General features: G+C 36.6%; 1 pseudogene across 1 annotated transcript; it reads right to left on the bottom strand.

Moving 5' to 3' along the window:
* Window positions 1-539: 539 nt before the first annotated feature.
* Window positions 540-9,927, bottom strand: LOC110296866 (vomeronasal type-1 receptor 48-like; annotated as a pseudogene). The gene is made up of 5 exons (XR_015047624.1): window positions 9,894-9,927; window positions 8,978-9,106; window positions 7,492-7,558; window positions 6,564-6,694; window positions 540-4,636 (listed from the first exon to the last, which is right to left on the bottom strand). The product of XR_015047624.1 is annotated as a vomeronasal type-1 receptor 48-like (transcript).
* Window positions 9,928-13,101: the final 3,174 nt, after the last annotated feature.

Below are 13,101 nucleotides of genomic sequence, written 5' to 3'. Positions count from 1 at the left end.
GATCTTAGATATGTTAGCACTCCTGGGAGACCTGCTCTCTCTGGACAGGCTTATGATATGATTTAAAATAGAGCAGAAATGTTAAAAGAATGTATAAAAGCACTACTTGTATTTAAATCACATAAAAATATATTGTTTTGCTGCTTGAACTATGAAACAGCTTAAATGGAACCTTTTTTTTTTAAAAGAAATAATTGAAGCTAGACCAATGTAATTCCTTACAAACTTTACTAATTTCAGTCCCACAGAATCCAGTGACCTCCTATGACCTCTGGGAGCACCAGGAATGCACATATGCTGGCACAACACATATACATATAAAATAAAATGACATAAATAAAACAAATCTCTGTTTTATTAGATATATTCTTATATTTTTATTAGATATTTTCTTAATATACATTTGAAATGCTATCCCGAAAGTTCCCTATACCCTCCCTCCACCCTGCTCCCCTACCACCCACTCCTGCTTCTTGGCCCTAGCATTCCCCTATAAAGTTTGCAATACAGGGTTTCTCTGTAGAGCCCTGGCAGTCCTGGAACTCACTTTGTAGACCAGGCTGGCCTTGAACTCAGAAATCCACCTGTCTCTGCCTCCCAAGTGCTGGGATTAAAGGCCTGTGCCAACACCACCCAGCTTTATTAGATATATTCTTAATTTACATTTCAAATGTTATTCCTTTCCTATTTTCCCATCTGAAAATCGCCTATCCTTTCTCCCCTCCCCCTGATCCCCAACCCACCTACTCCTGCTTTTTGGCCCAGGCATTCCTCTATACTGGGGCACAGAACCTTCACAGGACCTCTCTTCCCACTGATGACCAACTAGGCCATCCTCTGTTACATATGCAGCTAGAGCCACAAATCCCTCCCTGTGTTTTCTTTTATTGGTGGTTTAGTCCCAGAAAGATCTGGGGTTACTTGTTGGTTCATATTGTTTTTTCTCCTATGGTATTTCAAATCCCTTCATCTCCTTGGGTATTTTCTCTAGCTCCTTCATTGGGGACCCTGTGTTCCGTCCAACAGATGGCTGTGAGCACCCCCTTCTACTAGTCAGGCCCTGGCAGAGCCTCTCAAGAGGCAGCTATATAAGGCTCCTGTCAGCAAGCTCTTGTTAGCATCTGCAATAGTGTCTATGTTTGGTGGTTGTTTATGGGATGGTTCCCCAGATGGGACAGTCTCTGGATCGTCATTCCTTCAGTCTATGCTCCACACTTTGTCCCTGCAACTCCTTCCATAGATATTTTGTTCCCCCTTCTAAGAAGGATTGAAGTATCCACAATTTGGTCTTCCTTCTTGACTTTCATGTGTTTTGCAAAATGTATCTTTGGTATTCTGAGCTTCTGGGCTAATATCCACTTATCAGTCAGTGCATATCATGTGAGTTCTTTTGTGATTGTGTTACCTCACTTTGGATGATATTCTGCAGATCCATCCATTTGTCTAACAATTTCATTAATTCATTGTTCTTAATAGCTGAGTAGTACTCCATTGTATAAATGTACCACATTTTCTGTATCCATTCCTCTGTTGAGGACATCTGGGTTCTTTCCACCTTCTGGCTATTGTAAATAAGGCTGCTATGAACATAGTGGAGCATTTTTCCTTATTTCAAGTTGGAACATATTCTGGGTACACGCCCAGGAGGGGTATTGCTGATAGTGCTATGTCCAATTTTCTGAGGAATGCCAGACTGATTTCCAGAGTGTTTATACCAGCTTGCAATCCCATCAATAATGGAGGAGTATACCTCTTTGTCCATGTCCTAGCCAGCATCTGCTGTCACCTGATTTTCTGAACTTAGCCATTCAGACTTGTGTGAGGTAGAATCCCAGGCTTGTTTTGATTTGCATTTCCCTGATGACTAAGAGTGTTGCACATTTCTTTATGTGCTTCTCAGTCATTTGATATTCCTCAGTTGAAAAGTCTTTGTTTACCTCTTTACCCCATTTTTAATAAGGTTGTTTGGTTTTCTGGAATCCAATTTCTTGAGTTCTTTATATATGTTGGATATTAGCCTTCTATCAGATTTAGGATTGGTAAAGAGCATTTCACATTCTGTTGGTTGACATTTTGTCTTATTGATAGTGTCTTTTGCCTTACAGAAGCTTTGCAATTTTATGAGGTCCCATTTGTTGATTCTTGATCTTACAGCCCAAGCCATTGCTGTTATGTTCAGGAATCCCCCTCCCCCCATGCCCATATATTTGAGGCTCTTCCCCACTTTGTCCTCTATAAGTTTCAGTGTCTCTGGTTTTATGTGAAGTTCCTTGATCTACTTAGACTTGAGCTTTGTACAAGGAGATAAGAATGGATCAATTTGAATTTTTCAAATGTTAACAGCCAGTTGAGCCAGCACCATTTTATGAGAATGCTCTCTTCTTTCCACTGGATGGTTTTAGATCCTTTGTCAAAGATCAATTGAGCATAGGTGTGTCGATTCATTTCTGGGTCTTCAATTTTATTACATTGATCAACATGTCTGTCACTGTACCACTACCATGCTGTTATTATCACAATTGCTCTGTAGTACAGCTTGAGGTTGATGATGGTGAGTCCACCAGAGGCTCTTTCATTATTGAGAATAGTTTTTGCTATCCAGCATTTTTTGTTTTTCCAGATGAATTTGCAAATTGCTCTTTCTAACTCTGTGAATTGAGTTGGAATTTTGATGAGGATTGCATTAAATCTGTCGATTGTTTTTGGCAAAAATTTTTACTATATTAATCCTGGCAATCTATGAGCATGGGACTTTCCATCTTTTGAGATCTTCTTCTATTTCTTTCTTCAGAGATTTGAAGTTCTTATCATACAGATCTTTCTCTTCCTTAGTTAGAATCACACCAAGGCATTTTATATTATTTGTGACTATTGTGAAGGGTATTGTTTTCCTAATTTTCTTCTCATCCTTTTTATCCTATGTGTAAAGACCACTGATTTGTTTGAGTTAATTTTATATCCACCTATTGCACTGAAGTTGTTTATCAGGTTTAGGAGTTCTCTGGTGAAATAATTGGGGTCACTTACATATACTATCATATCATCTGCAAATAGTCATATTTTTACTTCTTCCTTTCCAGTTTGTATCCCCTTGATCTCCTTTTGTTGTCTAATTGTTCTGGGTAGGACTTCAAGTACTATATTGAATAGGTAGGGAGAAAGTGGGCAGCCTTGTCTAGTCCCTGATTTTAGTGGGATTGCTTCAAGTTTCTCTCCATTTAGTTTGGTGTTGGGTACTGATTTGCTGTATATTTCTTTTATTATATTTAAATATGGGCCTAGAATTCCTGATTTTTCCAAGACTTTTATCATGAATGGGTTTTGGATTTTGTCAAATGCTTTCTCTGCATGTAATGAGATGATCATGTGGTTTTTGTCTTTGGGTTTGTTTATATCATGGATTAAGTTGATGTATTTCCATGTATTGAACCATACCTGCATCCCTGGGAGGAAGCCAACTTGATCATGATGAATGTTTCTGTGCTCCAGCTTTCCCCAGGCATCCTCGGTTCTTTTGGAACAGATGTTGTGTTCTACTCACCAGTGATCCTAAGATCCTGGGAGTGTTAGTGGACCTGTACCTTGGAGATTCCTCTAGATACAGTGGGACTGTCCACTGAGTTCAGATCCAAGGTGGAATGATGCTGGCACAGACCAGAGGAATAAATATCATTTTAAAGAAGACAAAAATTGCCCCTTTAAAAAAAGCTTGGTGGCATTTGAGTATTCTGTTATCAGAACTGATTTGTACCAAAGGAGTAATTGTGGGATAGACATTCATCACAAACTTCTGAACAGTCAGAATGACTGTGTCATACCTCCACAACAGGACTGAGGTGGATGAGATGATGAGGTCTACCCAGTACATGACCACAAAGAAAACCACCAGCACCAGGATGGTCTGTGTGGCCTTTTTCTCAGGAGATGCTCTCCAGTACTTGATGCTATGAAGATGCTTGCATTGCCTCTGATGTCTGAACAATAAAAGCACCATGTATGCACTTGTTGTCACCATGACTCCTACAAGAAACACATCTCTTAAAGTTGTCACTGTTAAAATCAATCCCCTGATAATTTTGTTTGTGGGAAAGTATGAGCAGTATTTGCTGATCTTCATTTGGTTGGTGTCACTCACATTGGTATATGCACTAGCAGAGAAGAGCTGGTTACTGCTGAAAGACAAATTGAACAACCAAAAATAGAAGAAAACATATATGATGTACTTTTTTAGTGTATGTTTAAATTTTGCCAAGAAAGAGGTACTGGGACTCATAGTGACGACCTGGAACACACTCAGGAGGCAGGTGATGCAGATAGAGAGGCCTCTCATCACCCTGTTTATGTAAAAAATTGCCTTACATTTGAAGTTATTCTCCATGTTTAGTGACTCAAATAAGTCTGAAAGCCAAATATCCCCTGCAGTGAGGAACATCATTATGTGAACGAAGGATAATTGACATAAGATCAGGTCTATGGGCTTAGGACTGTGACCTAGGATTATGAAAATATAGAAAATCAGTAGAAACATATTGGCTAGAACTCCAAGTCCAGATTGGAAATAAAGGACATTCTTAATTGAAGGCATAAATGGGTAGTGTATTCATCTTAAATCATAATGGAAATCTCTTTCATATATCTGAAAAAAATAGATTATGTGTCACATTTATGATTACTTTAGAGTAAGGATATATAATCATATTTTCCCTAATAATTCCTGAGTAAGATGTTTAATTTTTGATTTTTAATATTAGCTATATCCTATATTTCTATATACCCTCCAAGTATTTCTTATATAGAGAGAATATTATGGACAATGAATGCACTTAGAGTCATATCTACACAGAATACACACTTTGTGTTTCTGTAGTGCACTTGAGACTGATACCTTAAAAATACAACCCTATTGCTTTAAATTGGCTCATTTTATACTTAACTAAAACAGTAGTAATGAGCATAGAAGATCAATCACATGTGCACAAAAATATAAACACTGTGGTCAGCTGGGGGAAAATCATAGAAGATATTCAAAAAATCAGATTCGAATACTGTATAATTTTACTGTGCTCTATTTTGCAATTATCCATATTTTAATGCATGATTCTCATGGAATCCCAGTCATAATTCATAATAATATTACAGTTTTAATCAGCAAGGGTCTATCTCAATTCATCTTTTTAAATGTTTCTTTTCTCATGAAATCTTACATTCTCAGATCCTCGAATGACAAACATAGATACAGTGGAAGACCATTAGTGTAACTTCCTGAACCAATTAATTGTATTAGCAACATGGTTCTAAATGAGTCTAGATGGCTTCCAGTTTAGTTCCCATCCAATTAAAACCCTTTGTGGATTCCAATTCAGGATTAAGAAACTGATTCAGACGTATCAAGAAAACACTATTTTCTTGTTAAATTTTTTGGGAAGGGTGGATTAACAGGATTATCCTTGCTCCCTTTTCAGCCATCCATGATGTTAATTCCCTAACTTCCTCTTTTTTCTGTATTTATCTCCTTTTTCCTTAGCTAAGAATCTATTCATTTTCCCATTTCCCTGTTTGTTTAATTGTTCCCTGCTTCTACTCTTGTTTACCTTCCTCCTTAGTTCTTCTGTATCTATCTGGCTCTTCAACCCGTAAGGAGCCCTGCCTCTTCCATTTTCCTGATCAGATAGATACTTGAGGTCTGCTATTTTCTCTCCATTGCTCCCACTGTCACCCTTATCCTGACAATGGTTCCCTTTTCTTTCCAGGTTTGTGTAGTTACTACAGACTACATATTCACATCTGAATATGTGGAGCTGGGAGCCTCCAACGACAGAGAATATGGAATGTAAGACAAACACTAATTTCAATACATTATGACAAAGATGAACTTGTTGAAGTTGACCATACAGTGATGATGTTTGGGAGTTTCTGTTTAAAAGCAATTCCTTCCCATGTAGTAGAAAATTCCTTCCCATGAATGATAACAAGTCTACTTTAGTTTAGTCTACTAAACTACTTTAGTTTTAGTCTACTAAAAACAAGGTCCCCTTGTTATCATTACTTTAAAATCAGCTTCCTGGTAAAGAAGTAGAAAACATCTACACTGATTCAAAGTTTGTGGGGAAACAAGGGCCCAATTATATTTTCAAGTTTACTTGAATATTCCACATACAAAGACACATGCGGCCGGGCGTTGTGGCCCACGCCTTTAATCCCAGCACTCGGGAGGCAGAGGCAGGCAGATTTCTGAGTTCGAGGCCAGCCTGGTCTACAGAGTGAGTTCCAGGACAGCCAAGGCTACACAGAGAAACCTTGTCTCGAAAAACCAAAAAAAAAAAAAAAAAAAAAAAAAAAAAGACACATGCATGTTTGTATGTATAAAAATAATGCATCGGTTTGTGGAAAAGATCATCCAATAATATCCCCATGAAAATAACATGATAAATCACACATTTTACAGTTACATGACTTTTGCTTGTAAAAAGCTTAGTCTACTAAATTCATGGATTAATCCCAATTTTAAAATCCACCCATTGACTTCTCTCATCAAAACACATTTAGAGCAGCTGTACAGTGACCTTTTTTTTAAAGCTCCATGATTAGTAGTTAAGAACACTTTTAACTCTTGCAGTGTGCCTAGGTTTGATTCCCAGCAATGACATTTTTCCTCATGACCATCTGTAAGTCTAGTTCTGGAGTATTCATTGTCCTGTATGATATGAAATAACAGTGGTACTCAGACATACATTCAAGCAAAAACACTCATATATGTAAAGTCAAATAAATACATTTTAAATAAATAGAACCTCTGGATAATACTTAATTTAAGACTTGGTCTCCAAACTGTAGGTACCATAGTCTTTTTGAATTTTAAAATTGTAAATGCACAAATTATATATATATATATATATATGTATATATACATATGCATATATATATCTCAAATTTTCATTAATTATATATCTATAAGTTATTAAAATGTATGTAATACAAAAATAATGATATGTGGCAAAATATAGTAATTTAACTGTTTTCCCCAAAGGTATGGTTTTCAAACTTTCTATTTTTATATTCACTGCTCTGTAAATGTTTATCACATATAGAAAATGACACATGTTCTAAAGGATCAAGTGGCATCTTTGTCTGGGGTTCACTTAAGCTCAGAGTGGATCAGAAATGTCCATAGCTACCATGGATACAGAGTTGCTAACATAGGCATGCAGCAAGTAAACTTTTCTGTTTTATTTGAAAATAATGCAGTGGTGGGGTCTTTTCAATTAGTTTAAATTGTAGTAATTGGTTGTAAGTATTAAAATCCAAAGTGTGTACATAACCGTTCATGATAGTGGACAAGCCATCACTATGAAATGGACTCAGAATAAACAAAACAAAACAAAACAAAACAAAACAAAACAAATCAGTGTGCAGACAGGTGTCTAAAGAGACCTGTAGCAAAAGTGACCAAGAGCTGTTTTCTCTATATTCTCCCAAGAAAAACTAATTTACCTTTTCATTATTCCAGAACTTAATTTTAGAATAGTCTTCTTTTTGAATTTATGATGATCTTTGCTTTCTGCAACGTGGAGATTTTGTAATCAAGAGACATACAAATAAAATAGGTGACAAGTATCAATTTTACTTTAAGTTTGAACACATGTAGTAAATGATGACCTAAAATTTGTATGACAGCTCAGAGAGATCATGAAGTGAGTATGTGGCTTTAAGGTACTATATACATGATGTTGGCTCATGTACTGTCCTCTGCCAGCCACAAGACTAAGTCTTCAGAAATCTTAGGAGATGAAGACCTTAGCCATCCAAGCTAGTTCCAGGCAATTTTTATAAAATGTAGGACAGTAGGAATAAGTACTGATCACTTATTAAGAAGGTATTAATTCATAGATATTACTTGATCCCCTTAAATAAATTAAATGCATGAATTTTGTAAAAATTGAGTTTAGTGCAGGTGACCCTGATCAGAATCTTCTAGTCTCACACTATGAGCCAGTTCTCTGTGATGAAGCTGCAGCAGCAGAAATGTTGCTGCAGAGACTGGGGAAGCAATTATCCCCAGAGTTTCACAAGTTACATAGCATAAATTTGGGAAAGATATGAAAATATTCAAGTAACCCAATCACAAAAGAATATACATAGTATGTACTCACTGATACGTGGGTATTAGTCCAAAAGCTTGGAATACCCAAGATACAATTCACAGACCACATGAAACTCAAGAAGAAGGAAGACCAAAGTGTGGGTGCTTCTATCCTTCTTGGAAGAGGGAATAAAATACCCAGGGGAGGAGATATAAAGACAAAGTGTGGAGCAGAGAATGAAGGAAAGGCCATCCAGGAGCTGACCCACCTGGGAATCCATCCCATATACAGTCACCAAACCCAGACACTATTGTGGATGCCAAGAAGTACATGCTGACAGGAGCCTGATATAGCTGTCTTCTGAGCGGGTATTCCAGATCATTACAAATACAGAGGCAGATGTTTGTAACCAACCATTTGGACTGAACCTGGGGTCCCCAATAGAGGATTAGAGAAAGGACTGAAGGAGCTGAAGGGCTTTGCAACTCTATAAGGAGAACAATATGAAAGAAGACCCCCTCAGAGCTCCCAGAGGCTAAACCATCAACCAAAGAGTACACATGAAGGGACCCATGGCTTCAGCTGCATATATAGCAGAGAAAGGCCTTGTCAGGAATCAATGGAAGGAAAGGCCCTTAGTCCTGTGAAGGTTCAATGTCCCAGGGTAGCAGTAGTCGAGGGCTGAGAAGTAGGAACGGTGGGTGGCTGAGAAGCTCATAGAAGCAGCGGGTGGGTGGAATGGAGATTTTTTTTGGAGAGGGAGAACCAGGAAAGGGAAATGTTAATATTTTCTTCTAGAAAGTCACCCTTCTTTCACCAACTCTTTTCATGGTTCAATGTAAGTTTTCTACTCAAATAAAATTAATTATATTTTCCCTATATTTAAATATGTTTACCCTTCAAAGCTCCTAGCACATCATTTCACATCTTTCTTGTTTTGAAGATGTAGGGACATCTCATTCAGCAGTAGCCACCTCTTTTTTGACAGTATAATAGGTTAGACATTGTCCAGGTTTATTTTGCTGCTGCAAAAGAAGACAAGATTCCAAAGAGATAATGAGCAATGGTTTTAAAGTCACTTGAAATAGGAACGGAGATATTAAACTGTGAGTCTCTCACACATAAATGTTCTGTACTGGTGACCAAGGGAAATGTGCCCAAACGAAACACTCACCCAGCTGGGATTTTGACAAAAAAAAGGAAAAAAAAATGTGCCCAAGGGAAACAATCAAATGTTAATGTAAAGACTGATGTTGAGTAGTAGATCCAGGAGCAGTGCTGCCTCAATTTACACTTTTGGTCCATAGCATAGAACCATGTAACCTTGGCTACTTTTATTACTAAGGGTGAGACAATAACACTGCCAAGCTAAATGAGTGACTATAAGCTTGCATATAATGTTTGAAACTGAAGCTGTGTGTGCTGACGAGTAATATTGGCTTGTTTATACATTTGTATGGAGTATAATAATTGAAAATTAAGAGTGATTTCTATAAAATTGTAAGCATACTTGCCCAAAACCCAGGTATTATTCTGTGGTTTCATTAAATCCTAAAACGTTATTTTCCATGATCATTTCTGTCGTTCAATACTAAATGTTGACTGAACCTTGAATTACCCAAAGAGCCTACAGAATAAAATGTACTTGAAAACTAGATAGATATACCTGTTCTTAACAGTTCTTGCAAAAATTCCATAAAGAACATTGCATCCCTGTCTTAAACATATGCTTGTTATATGTACAAATGTTATACGTATAAGACATGGATTACCCAGAAGCTATATACTTGCATAACTAATTTTAATGCTTACCTGTAAGCATTAGATGTAAGACTTGAGATATTTCTTAGTCAGCTTGAATAATTTCTCATATAAAAGAATAAAGGGTAAACAAGAGTAATTATGAAAACAATCCAATAAAGAAATCATTGCAGTAGAATAAACAAATCTCTCTAATGTTAAACAAAACCCTTATTATATGATGTTAACAGTATCGTATGTATTCCTAGGCTATGAGTTAAAACTTTCCTTAGAATTCCTAAAGATATACAAACTTAACAAACCAGAAAATTACTAAATTATTTAGTATTAGTTTAGTATTTCTAGCTTAATTTTCATATTATTAAACATACACAGCCAGTTAACACAAGAAAAGAAATAAAATGAGAAAATACAAAATAAAAATTAAAGTAACTTAATATTGTGAAGATAATCCTGCACACCAAAAATGTATGGTTTTTTTTTTGTGTGTGTGTGTCGATTACCCTCTATGGTATTTCAGTGTCTTGTTACAGAATGGAAAATTAACACATTTGGCAATACCAGTGTAGAACCATTTTGTTAGAATTATTAGAGTACACACTTATGGGAATGGTATGTCAGATGTGCTCCATAAATGCTGCATCTGGAGCAACTTATTAAATACATATGAAATACATTCAATGTGAAAAGTCATGGCCTGCATTATACGTTCACTGAATATATAATACCCATTGATCACCTTCACCCTATTATCCTTTTCTTTCTCTCTATCTGCTAGGCCCCGCTCCTCTTCTGAATAGTCTTGTTCTAGTGTCACTTTTATAAGCAGAGGTCATAGTTAGAGAAATCTATGGTCTTATATCAATCATTACACTGGTACTTTATGTCTACAAGCAACAGTTGAATGCTGGTTATACAGAGTGGCTCAAAAGTAATATTACAAACACAGACTTCTGTAAACATTATTAGAGAAAATCCTACTTCCTTCTACCACCTACTTACAGTTCACTATAATGAATAGAAAATGAAACACTCACCCAGCTGGGCTTTTGAAAAATATCCTTGTAGAATGAAACCCTAAGAAGTAGTTATAAGGAAGAGATGTCATCGGCTCATCTCCCTTTAGACTCACAATTATAATGTCATCTAGAGAAGTCAGCTCTGACCTTAGGAAGTGGAACTATCAAATGGAAAAGTGAACTTTCCTAATTCCAAGAGAACAATAGAGTTGTAACAGCTGAGCTCTGGGTTCCTCATGTGTGAGCTATTCTCTCCATTCTATATCTGTCTCTGTGGGTTAACCAATCCCAGTCATTGTAAAATAAACAAAAGTATCAATGCTAATATCCCTCTTTTAAAAAGTAGAAAACAATTTTAGATTTCCCATGGTGTACTTCATGCTTCTAAAACATTTGTGATCCTTTCCATGCTTACTTGACAGTATGTTCAGTGTCTTACCTAAAAATTAACAGCTCTTTGATCAGACTAAGAAAATGTCACCTCCTCTAAATACACTTAGAAAAAGTAATTGTTTTTACTGAGCACTTGGGAGTGAGACAATGTATTATCAGGAGAAACTGGGCCATTGGTGCTGTGAAGTAGCTCAGTTGATAGCCAGCATGCCTAGAAAATATTTTGTGTGTAGACACCATGAAAAAAAAAATAACACCTTAAAGTTATAGGCACAAATGAGGAAAGTGTTGGACAGATCAGTGATATAAGATGTGTATCTAAACATAATAGATGCAATATACAGAAACCAATAGCATCACATTAAATGGAAAGAACCTTAATGCAATTCCACTAACATTAGGGACAAGACAAGGCTGCCTACCCTCTCTGTATCTACTCAACTTAATGTTCTAGCCATAGCAATAAGACAACTAAAGGAGATCAAGGGGGGAGAAATTGGAAAGGAAGAAGCCAAAGTATCCCTATTGGCATATGATATGATAGTACACATAAGTGACCCCCGAAATTCTACTAGAATTCTACTTCTATAGCTCATAAACAACTTCAGCAAAGTGGCTTGATTCATAATCAACTCAAAATAAATCAGTAGCCCTCCTTATGCAAACAATGTATGTGCTGAGAAAGTAGTTAGGAAAAAAACACCCTTCACAATAACTACAAATAATATAAAATACTTTTGTGTAGCTCTAATCATGCAAGGGAAAGGCCTATATGAGAAGAACTTCAAGTCTCTGAAGTAAGAAATGGAGGAAAGTATTAGAAGATGGATGGATCTGCAATGCTCATGGATTGGTAGGATTAAAATATTTAAAATGGTTAGTTATGGACTAACCAGTACCCCCCAGAGCTTGTGTCACTAGTTGGATATTTAGCAGCAGAGGATGGCCTAGTCAGCCATCAATGGGAGGAGAGGCCCTTGGTCTTGCAAAGATTCTATGCCCCAGTACAGGGGAATGCCTGGCCAGGAAGCAAGAGTGGGTGAGTTGGGGAGCATGGTGCAGGGAGGGTATAAGGGACTTTCAGAGAGGAAACTAGGGAAGGGGATAGCATTTGAAATGTAAATGAAGAAAAGATCTAATAAAAAACATACTGGAAATGATCATCTTGCCAAAAACAATCTACAGATTCAGTGCAATTCACACCAAAATTCCAACACATTTTGTAACAGATCTTCAGAGATCAATTCTTAATTTCATATGGAAAAACAGTATACCCAGAATAGCTAAAACAATCAGTAAAAATACAGTTAAAGTTCAAGAAAAGCACAGTAGAAGAACTTCTGGAGAAAACACCATCTGTGCTTTCAAGCTATTCTGCAGAGCAGCAGTACAATCATTTCATAGGAGTGGCCTAAAATCAGAAAGGTTCATCAATGGAATAGAATTGAAGACCCAGCAATAGACTCACATCCCTATGGACACTTGATTTTTGTCGAAGAAGCCCAAACAATGCAGTGTAAAAAAAAAAAAAAAAAAAAAAAAAAAAAGAAAGAAAGAAAACATCTTCAACAATTGTTATTGGTATATTGATATATTTGAATGTCTGCATGAAGAAGAATGCTAATAGATTCATTTTTTTTTCATCCTGAACAAAATGCAAGTCCATGTGGGTCAAAGCCCTCAGTGTAAAATCTGACACACCAAATCTCATAGAAGAGAAAGTGAACAACTGCATTGAACACATTGGTAGAGTACACAAATTTCTTAACAGAATATCAATAACTCCAACAGATAGAGCAACAAATACTATAAAGAACCTTATGGTACTCAAAAGGTACTTACAAAAG

This window comes from Mus caroli, unplaced genomic scaffold (assembly GCF_978045245.1).
Source record: "Mus caroli unplaced genomic scaffold, Mus_caroli_1 scaffold_7, whole genome shotgun sequence".
Lineage (NCBI taxonomy): Eukaryota > Metazoa > Chordata > Mammalia > Rodentia > Muridae > Mus > Mus caroli.
This window is presented reverse-complemented; position numbering and strand designations above follow the sequence as displayed.